An 8,014-nucleotide genomic window follows, 5' to 3' on the forward strand; every position below is an offset into this window, starting at 1 on the left:
AAGAGAGACTTACATTAGTGTGTTAGAAAAGGGAATGTATAGGTTATTGAGAAAAAAAATCTCAAATATCAAACATTTCTTTTCATATTTTTTTAAGGATTTTATTTATTTAATTTACAGAGAGAGAGAGCACAAGCGAGAAAGGGAACACAAGCAGGGAAAGTGGGAGATAAAGAAAGAGGCTTCTCACTGAGCAGGGAGCCCAATGTGGGGTTTGATCCCAGGACCCTGGAATCATGACCTGAGCCAAAGGTAGATGCTTATCAGTTGAGCCACCCAGGCACCACAAACCATGTCTTTTCAAAATGTATAAAATGTTTTTTACAAAAGTCAGAGTCATAAATACTAAAAGAGAAATAATAAAATGAAAAAATATAAAGCAAAATTTGGAAGCTATAATAACTGTGCAGAGAGAATACAGGAAAACAAATAAGAAAAAATTGTAGAAACAATTTCTCTAAGTTGAAAATAAGAAAAAGATTTTAATTTGATAGAGGTAACTTCATTTATAGGTTTAATATTTTGATATAATTGCCTAACAGAAGACAATTGAAGTTGTTGGTCATCAGTTTATATCACCTGGATTAAAAATATGGGCAGAATTGCTGAAATCAAATATTATGTGCAATATTTTCTTTATAATTATAACAATAAACAAAATAGTTATAAATAAAATGTATTACATAAAAGATATTACATAGTAGCTTAATACACTGTACCATAATTAGAGATTATCTTATTAGATATACCTAGCTTTATGTCTATTTTATAGTGTTGAGGAATGATGGTACAGATAACATAGGTTGTGATGCACATTAACTACCTTAATTTATAATAATTAGATTTGATGGTGCAAAATTGCCTTATATCCAGGAAAAAATAGATTTTTAATAAGGTAAGTTTGTTTAAAAAAAATGGAAACAAACATATGAAATGGCAAAAAGAAATCTGATGCCCCAAATGCTCAAATTAGGATTTATTGCTGGTTTCAAATTAAGGGCTCTGAATTTTCAAAATGCAGAGCACTCAGTTTTCATCAGGAAATACAGATACATTGGGTAATTAATAAACAATGTAAAAACATACTAGCAAAATCTATAAATAAAAAGTAAATCCCTGTATAGTAGCCTCTATCAATAGTTTAAAGCAGTATTTCTCAACCCTGACTGCACATTATCACCTTCTGGGGAGATTTAAAAAGTATCACTGCTGAAGACACAGTCCCAGATTTTTGATTGAATTGGCCTGAATGGCATCGTGGTACGGCAGTTTTCAAAAGCTCCCTAGGAGATTCTAATGTTCAACCAGGAATGAGAATCACTGGTTGGAATTAATAGTATGGATTATTGGTCAATATTAGCACATTTGTAAATATGTAAATAGATTTATTTTACCCTTAAAAATTTTTAGAAACAACATGTGGGAGGAACCTTACATGTTCCCTAACATCCATCCATCTATATTTTTTTCTTTCTTCTTTCTTTCTTTCATCTATCTATCTATCTATCATCTATCTATCTATCTATTTTTTAAAGATTTTGTTCCCTAACATATTTCTTTCTTTCTTCTTCTTCTTTTTTTTAAGATTTTATTTATTTATTTGACAGACAGAGATCACAAGTAGGCAGAGAGGCAGGCAGAGAGAGAGGAGGAAGCAGGCTCCCTGCTGAGCAAAGAGCCCATGTGGGGCTCAATCCCAGGGTCCTAGGATCATGACCTCAGCTGAAGGCAGAGGTTTTAACCCACTGAGCCACCCAGGTACCCCTTCCTAACATATTTCTACTTCTGCTTCAGATACCACTGATGATAAACTCACAGTGCCTGGCACCCAGTAGTCAATTAAACAATTATTTGTTGAAATGTGAATTAAACTCCCTCTTGAAGTTACCAAATGCACCATTCCTTGTAATATTCTTCCTCTTTGATTTTAAATGTAGAGAGGTCCTTTCCCATGGCATAATCAGTATGATTGCCATCCATAATTTCTATATGTGTTATGACTCTATTAAAATAGGATATTATTTTTTAAAAAATAAAAAAAATTAAAAATAAAATAAAATAGGATATTATGTTTATACCCTATTTCATTTCCTTGGGATCCTCAATTACTTTGATTTAGTTATATACTCATATTCATTATAACAACCATCTCTCACTCACCTCCTATTTATCACTATAACTTCAGATTATGGAAAGAAGAAAAATGTGTTAATTAACAGAAGAAGCACAGATACTTTGGCACATGAAATAAAACTTACGTTAATTGGAAGCACATTGACTAATTTTTAAAATTCTCATTATGAATGTTTTTAATTTTAGGCATTTTGGAGGAAAGGAAGCCATTGGCCCGTTGGAATGCCCTCCATTTCTCAAGGCCAACCATCTGTGGCCCCTACCTCTAGTGATTATAACAACTTGAGAAAAGAATTTAACCTTTCATGGTAAGGAAGCAACAGAAATGGAAAAATGAGATAGATAAGCCATAGACATTCTATACTATAGACTCAAAAATGATCCTATATTAGTTTGTGTGCGTGTATGTGTGTGTATGACAAATTACCATGAAGTTGATAGTTTATAACAGCATAGATTTACTCATCTCATATTTCTCATGAATTAAGAGTCCAGGTACAGTTCACCACAGTCTCCACTTAGTCTCACAAGGCTGCCATCTTGGTGTTGACCAGATTACATGAATGTCTGGAGACTTGACTGTGGAAGAATATACTTCTAATCTCATTTAAATTTTTGGTCAAAATTTATGTAGTTGTAGTTAATATGACTGAAGGCCCCAGCCCCTTCTTGGCTGTCAGCTGGAATCTATCTTCAGGTTTTGGAGGCTGCCCACAGTTCTTTATTACATGGATTTCTTCAACTTGGTTGCTTACTTTAAGCCTATAAGGAGAGTATCTAACACCAGTTTGCTAAAATGGAGTCTTATATAAACTAATATTAATAGAATGATATCCTTTCCCTTTTGTCACATCCTGTTGATTAGAAGATGGTCACAAGCCCCTTGTCCATTCAACAGGAGATTACAAAAAAAAAATAATAATAATAATAATAATGTGAAGGGCGCCTGGGTGGCTCAGTGGGTTAAGCCGCTACCTTCGGCTCAGGTCATGATCTCAGGGTCGTGGGATCGAGTCCCGCATAGGGCTCTCTGCTCAGCAGGGAGCCTGCTTCTCTCTCTCTCTCTGCCTGCCTCTCCATCTACTTGTGATTTCTCTCTGTCAAATAAATAAATAAAATCTTTAAAAAAAAATAATAATAATAATGTGAACACTAAAGAGAGAATCGTTTGGGTGGCCTTAGGGTATATTTGCCAGAGGTTCCAAAAACATAAGCTTACATTATTTATGTGGGGAGAGATGTTCATCCTGGATGGAGTACTAGAGGAAGTTTCTAAGGACATAAAATCAGTAAATTCTTCCAATATTCCCCCATATATAAGCTAGAAAGAGTTTGCCTCTTGTGTAGTACACAAGGAAAGTCAGTAGGCCCTGGGGCACACTGTATTCCCTCTTCCCCGTTCCTTACACCCTTGAAATCTTACCCCCTCTGCATTATGTTGTTAAACTTTTGTCACTGATCAGTATGCATTTACTTCGATGAAACATGGGTAAATTATTATTCACAAAATAAAACACGATAAGCTAGATTAGGCTGTGGTTACAAATACCCCTTCCTAAATTTTAGTGTATTAAAATAACAAAAACTTAAGTGTTGCTCATACTCCACATTTGTCAGGGCATTCTGCTTCCTGTCTTCTTACTATCTGGAGAATTGCTGGTCTCCTGACACAGGAAAGTGTATATGGTAAGCTATTCACCTAGATTTCAAAATTTCTACTGAAGCAGGCACTACTTTTCTCTATGTTGACTAAAGTAAGTCACATGGCCAATACTTAATTTCAAAATGGTGGATCATGAAAGAGAAGTACAAAGAGACAATATACTGCACTGGAGACTACTAAAGCAGGTGGAGGAGGATGTTCCCAGTTAGAGATGCGAAGCCAGATCACCCCCAGTTTGGGAAGAAACAAACATATATATTTTCAGTGTTAAGCCAGCTGAAAGAAAATTAATAATATATTGATTTACTTAATCCTCTCCAGTGTTTAAGTAGATAGATTAGGAAGCTCAAGAGCAAGGGACTTCCTTGTTTATAGCACCCTGTTCTTGTCTACAGTCAAGGGTCCACTTGTACACTTGAAAGAAAATTTGGAAAGATTTATATATGTGCAAATCTTGCTCTCATACTTTTCATTTCTCTTTAGAACTCAAGTATATCTCTTCTTCCTCAGTACACTACATCATTTTGCTCAACAGATGAAGATTACAAGAAAGACACTTTTATTTTTTAATTACTATTCTCCATAATTTTAATTTAAAGATAATATCATATATATGTTGTTATGTGTATCTGCTCATACAGGAGTTTTGAGAATAACCAGAGGAGAACAGATAGGTAGATAGGATGGATGGATGGATGGATGGATGGATAGATAGATAGTTAGATATATATATACATACATAAAGAGAATAAGAAGTATGCTAAGTAATAATATTATATATTATTCTTCCCCTAATTTATAGTAGAGTTGGAGAATGGCAGATTTAAACAACCAAGATTTTCATTGGTGCTTCCCATTGGCATATCTGTATTCTTATTCTTGATTTCCTTTCTTTCATGTGTGATAGCACTTCAATTCATTATCAGCAAAACTAGGACTCAGGAAAAGAAATGTCATCTTAAAAGAATGACATATTTTAGTATTAAAAAATAGGGAAGTTATGATATTCAAAATGATTATAATCAGTGAAACAAGTTAAAATGGTAAACATATATTTTTTTAAAGATTTGACTTTTTTATTTGTCAGAAAAAGAAAGAGAAAAAGAGAGACACCACAAGCAGGGGGAGTGGCAGGCAGAAGGAGAAATAGCCTGAGCAAGGGGCCTGATGTCAGACTGGATCCCAGGACCTTTAGATCATGACCTAAGCTGAAGGCATCTGCTTAACCAACTAAACCATCCAGGTGTCCCATGCGTAAATTATTTTAATTAGATAATGAAGATTAAGTGCTTTTTAAAAATAAGATTTTTTTGGTGCTCATTTTGGCAGCATATATACTAAAATATACTAAAATTGATATCATTCAAAGATGAGCATGACCCCTGATCAATGTTGACATACAAACTCATGAAGCATTCATATTTTTGTGACAATAGTTGACAATAATGTATTGTATACTTGAAATTTGCAGAGGATAGAGCTTAAATTGATCTTTTTCACCACACATGCTCACACACAATGGTGACTATGTAGAAATGATTGTAGTGATATTTTTACAATGCATACATATATTATACAACATTATGTTGTACACCTTAAATATGTGCACTTTTTATATGTGAAAAATATCTTAATAAAGCTGCCAACATTAAAAAATAAGATTTTTTAAAAAGATATGTTGTTTGAGATTTTTATTGAGTCTCTAAAATCTCTTGGGAAACTCATTCTAAAAATCAGACACACAAAGGAAAAAGACATAGTTTATGTTCATCTTGTGTGAAATATTGTATATGCTTATTTTGAATTCATGTGCTGACAGAAAAAAAGTTAAGTTGCAATCAATAATTTTAATTTTTTGATGTATTTTTGGTTTTCATTTTTGTTTTTATGTGATGTTGTCTTTGCTGCAGGAAGAAAAAATGTTTATATAATTATTATTTATGTCAGTTGGGAAAATCTGATTTAATTTTCTGTGAATGACCATTCTCTGTTATTCATGTGCACTTCTGAGATCACGGCTATAATCTGTAATGAGAAGACTGTTGTTTTTCTTTGATGATAGATCTTAAATACTTTTGATGATTGTTCCAGCCTTCTCTGAATTTCAGGGAAACTCCAGGAACCCTGGATTCATTTCCAAGTATTAATAAAGGAGTAGAGGAAAGGAAACGATAATTTCAAGTGTCCTGAAAACTATCCTTTGTCTAAAATATTCAAACTTCAATAAATCTCCCAGACCAACTGCTGAGCCCAGAATTAACTTAGAAGAGCATCTCAGTGCTTCCACAAATTTATGGAAATTTTTATGTAGCATTTTCTCTATCTATTAATAGGTGAGTTTTAGTGGACGCCCAGGGAGGACTAAACTTTCAGCTAGCTGTTTGGAGTGCTGATGCAACCAGCTCTCAATTCAACCCCCCTCCAGCAACTGTTCTCAACTGAGAAGATCTACCTTTCCTTAATCCATGTCCCCCTATTCAGGGCAGTGTGTTCAATGATTGGTTTATAGGGGTACATGAAAGAGAACTCCCTTGTTTTAAGACAGGATGATTTTGTAAGATCATGCTAGCCCCAGCACTTCTGTTTTTTCCCAGAGCACTTTCCAATGAACTCACTGTGTGAAAATCACAGAGTTTGTTTCCCAGAGCAACCTCCAGTGATATGGATGTATAGTCAGACAACAAAAGCACATTCATTCACACCATGTATTTTTACAAATCCATCTTCTGAGAACAGTCTCACAGTTAATACCTCTTGTGGTCCAAAATGAAAGCACTTAGAGATGTTCATGTACATTCTAAGGAATTCCTTTTGACCTTCCCACAAAGAATTAACAATTAGGGATATAATCTCTTCAGCCTTAACTGTAATTTCTAGAAAATTATCTGATGACAAGACTAATGGCTTCTTCTAGGGTTGGGAAAATAGCAGATTCTTCTGTTCAAATAGAATGTGTCTGAACCAGTTTGGGAACAGCCAGTAACTAATCTATGGCTCAGATTTCTAGGTAGATATGTAGATGAATTCCTATTCTACAAAAAAATTCTTCTTTGAAAACTTGTATCATCCAGTGCAATGGAGAGTCCAGGTAGCTCTGCATTATCAGCTGTGTATCTAGGTTCCACAGGCAGATTATGAAGTTTATGTCTGCCTTACATCTAGTGGATAGAGATCAGGAATGTTGCTAAACATCCTGCAATGAACAGTGCAGACCTTCTAAACTAAGAATTATGTGCTCCAAAATGTCAGTTGGTCAAGAAACCCTGCTGGAAGGCAGTGCTATTTAAGGAAGTATCAGAAATACTCCACTTCTTCCGCAGAAAATTACTAAATTAGTCAATTTCTTTAAATGTGGCACCATCCTGTAAATATGACCATGGCTTATCTTGCTTCTTGCTTTCTTATGCTACAGATTTCCAGAGGTCATACAACATTTCAAGATTTTTTAACATCAGCAGCTGAAGGAAAAATGATGAAAATTGTAGAAATGCATAATAACATGTTGATCTCATGTTTGATGGCTATGGTGTATAAGTTTTATATACACACACACACACACACACACCTAAGTATATACTTATTTAATTTATTCTTTTGTTCTTTTGTGCATAAGAATTATGAGAAAGTGAAATCTTGGACATCAGTTAATAGTGTTGACAATGTGACCTCTGTGAGAATAAGACTACACATTTTTCCAGGAGTCTTTTCTTGTAAAAAATGCTGTTGGACTGCTGCTCTAACACTTCAGTTCACACATTTTTATTGTGCTTACTATAGATACTGTTATGGAGATTGGACAGAATAGCATATCATTCCTGCCTGGACAACTTATATTTTTCTACATGTCTAACCACTTAGAATTGTGACTTACTGGGGCACCTGTGTGGCTCAGTGGGTTAAAGCCTCTGACTTTGGCTCGGGTCATGATCCCAGAGTCCTGGAATGGAGCCCCGCATCAGGCTCTCTGCTCGGCAGGCAGTCTGCTTCCTCCTCTCTCTGCCTGCCTCTCTGCCTACTTGTGATCTCTGTCAAATAAATAAATAAAATCTTTAAAAAAAATTGTGACTTACTTATGTGCTTAAACAAATTTATTTATTTTTTTTAATTTTTTATTTTTTATAAACATATATTTTTATCCCCAGGGGTACAGGTCTGTGAATCACCAGGTTTACACACTTCACAGCACTCACCAAATCACATACCCTCCCCAATGTCCAT

General features: G+C 34.6%; 1 non-coding gene across 1 annotated transcript; it reads left to right on the forward strand.

The window, feature by feature from the left end:
* Nucleotides 1-5,117: 5,117 nt before the first annotated feature.
* On the forward strand, nt 5,118-5,223 carry LOC132012718 (U6 spliceosomal RNA). Its single transcript, XR_009402706.1, has one exon. It is a non-coding gene; the product is annotated as a U6 spliceosomal RNA (small nuclear RNA).
* Nucleotides 5,224-8,014: the final 2,791 nt, after the last annotated feature.

Source organism: Mustela nigripes, chromosome 2 (assembly GCF_022355385.1).
Source record: "Mustela nigripes isolate SB6536 chromosome 2, MUSNIG.SB6536, whole genome shotgun sequence".
Lineage (NCBI taxonomy): Eukaryota > Metazoa > Chordata > Mammalia > Carnivora > Mustelidae > Mustela > Mustela nigripes.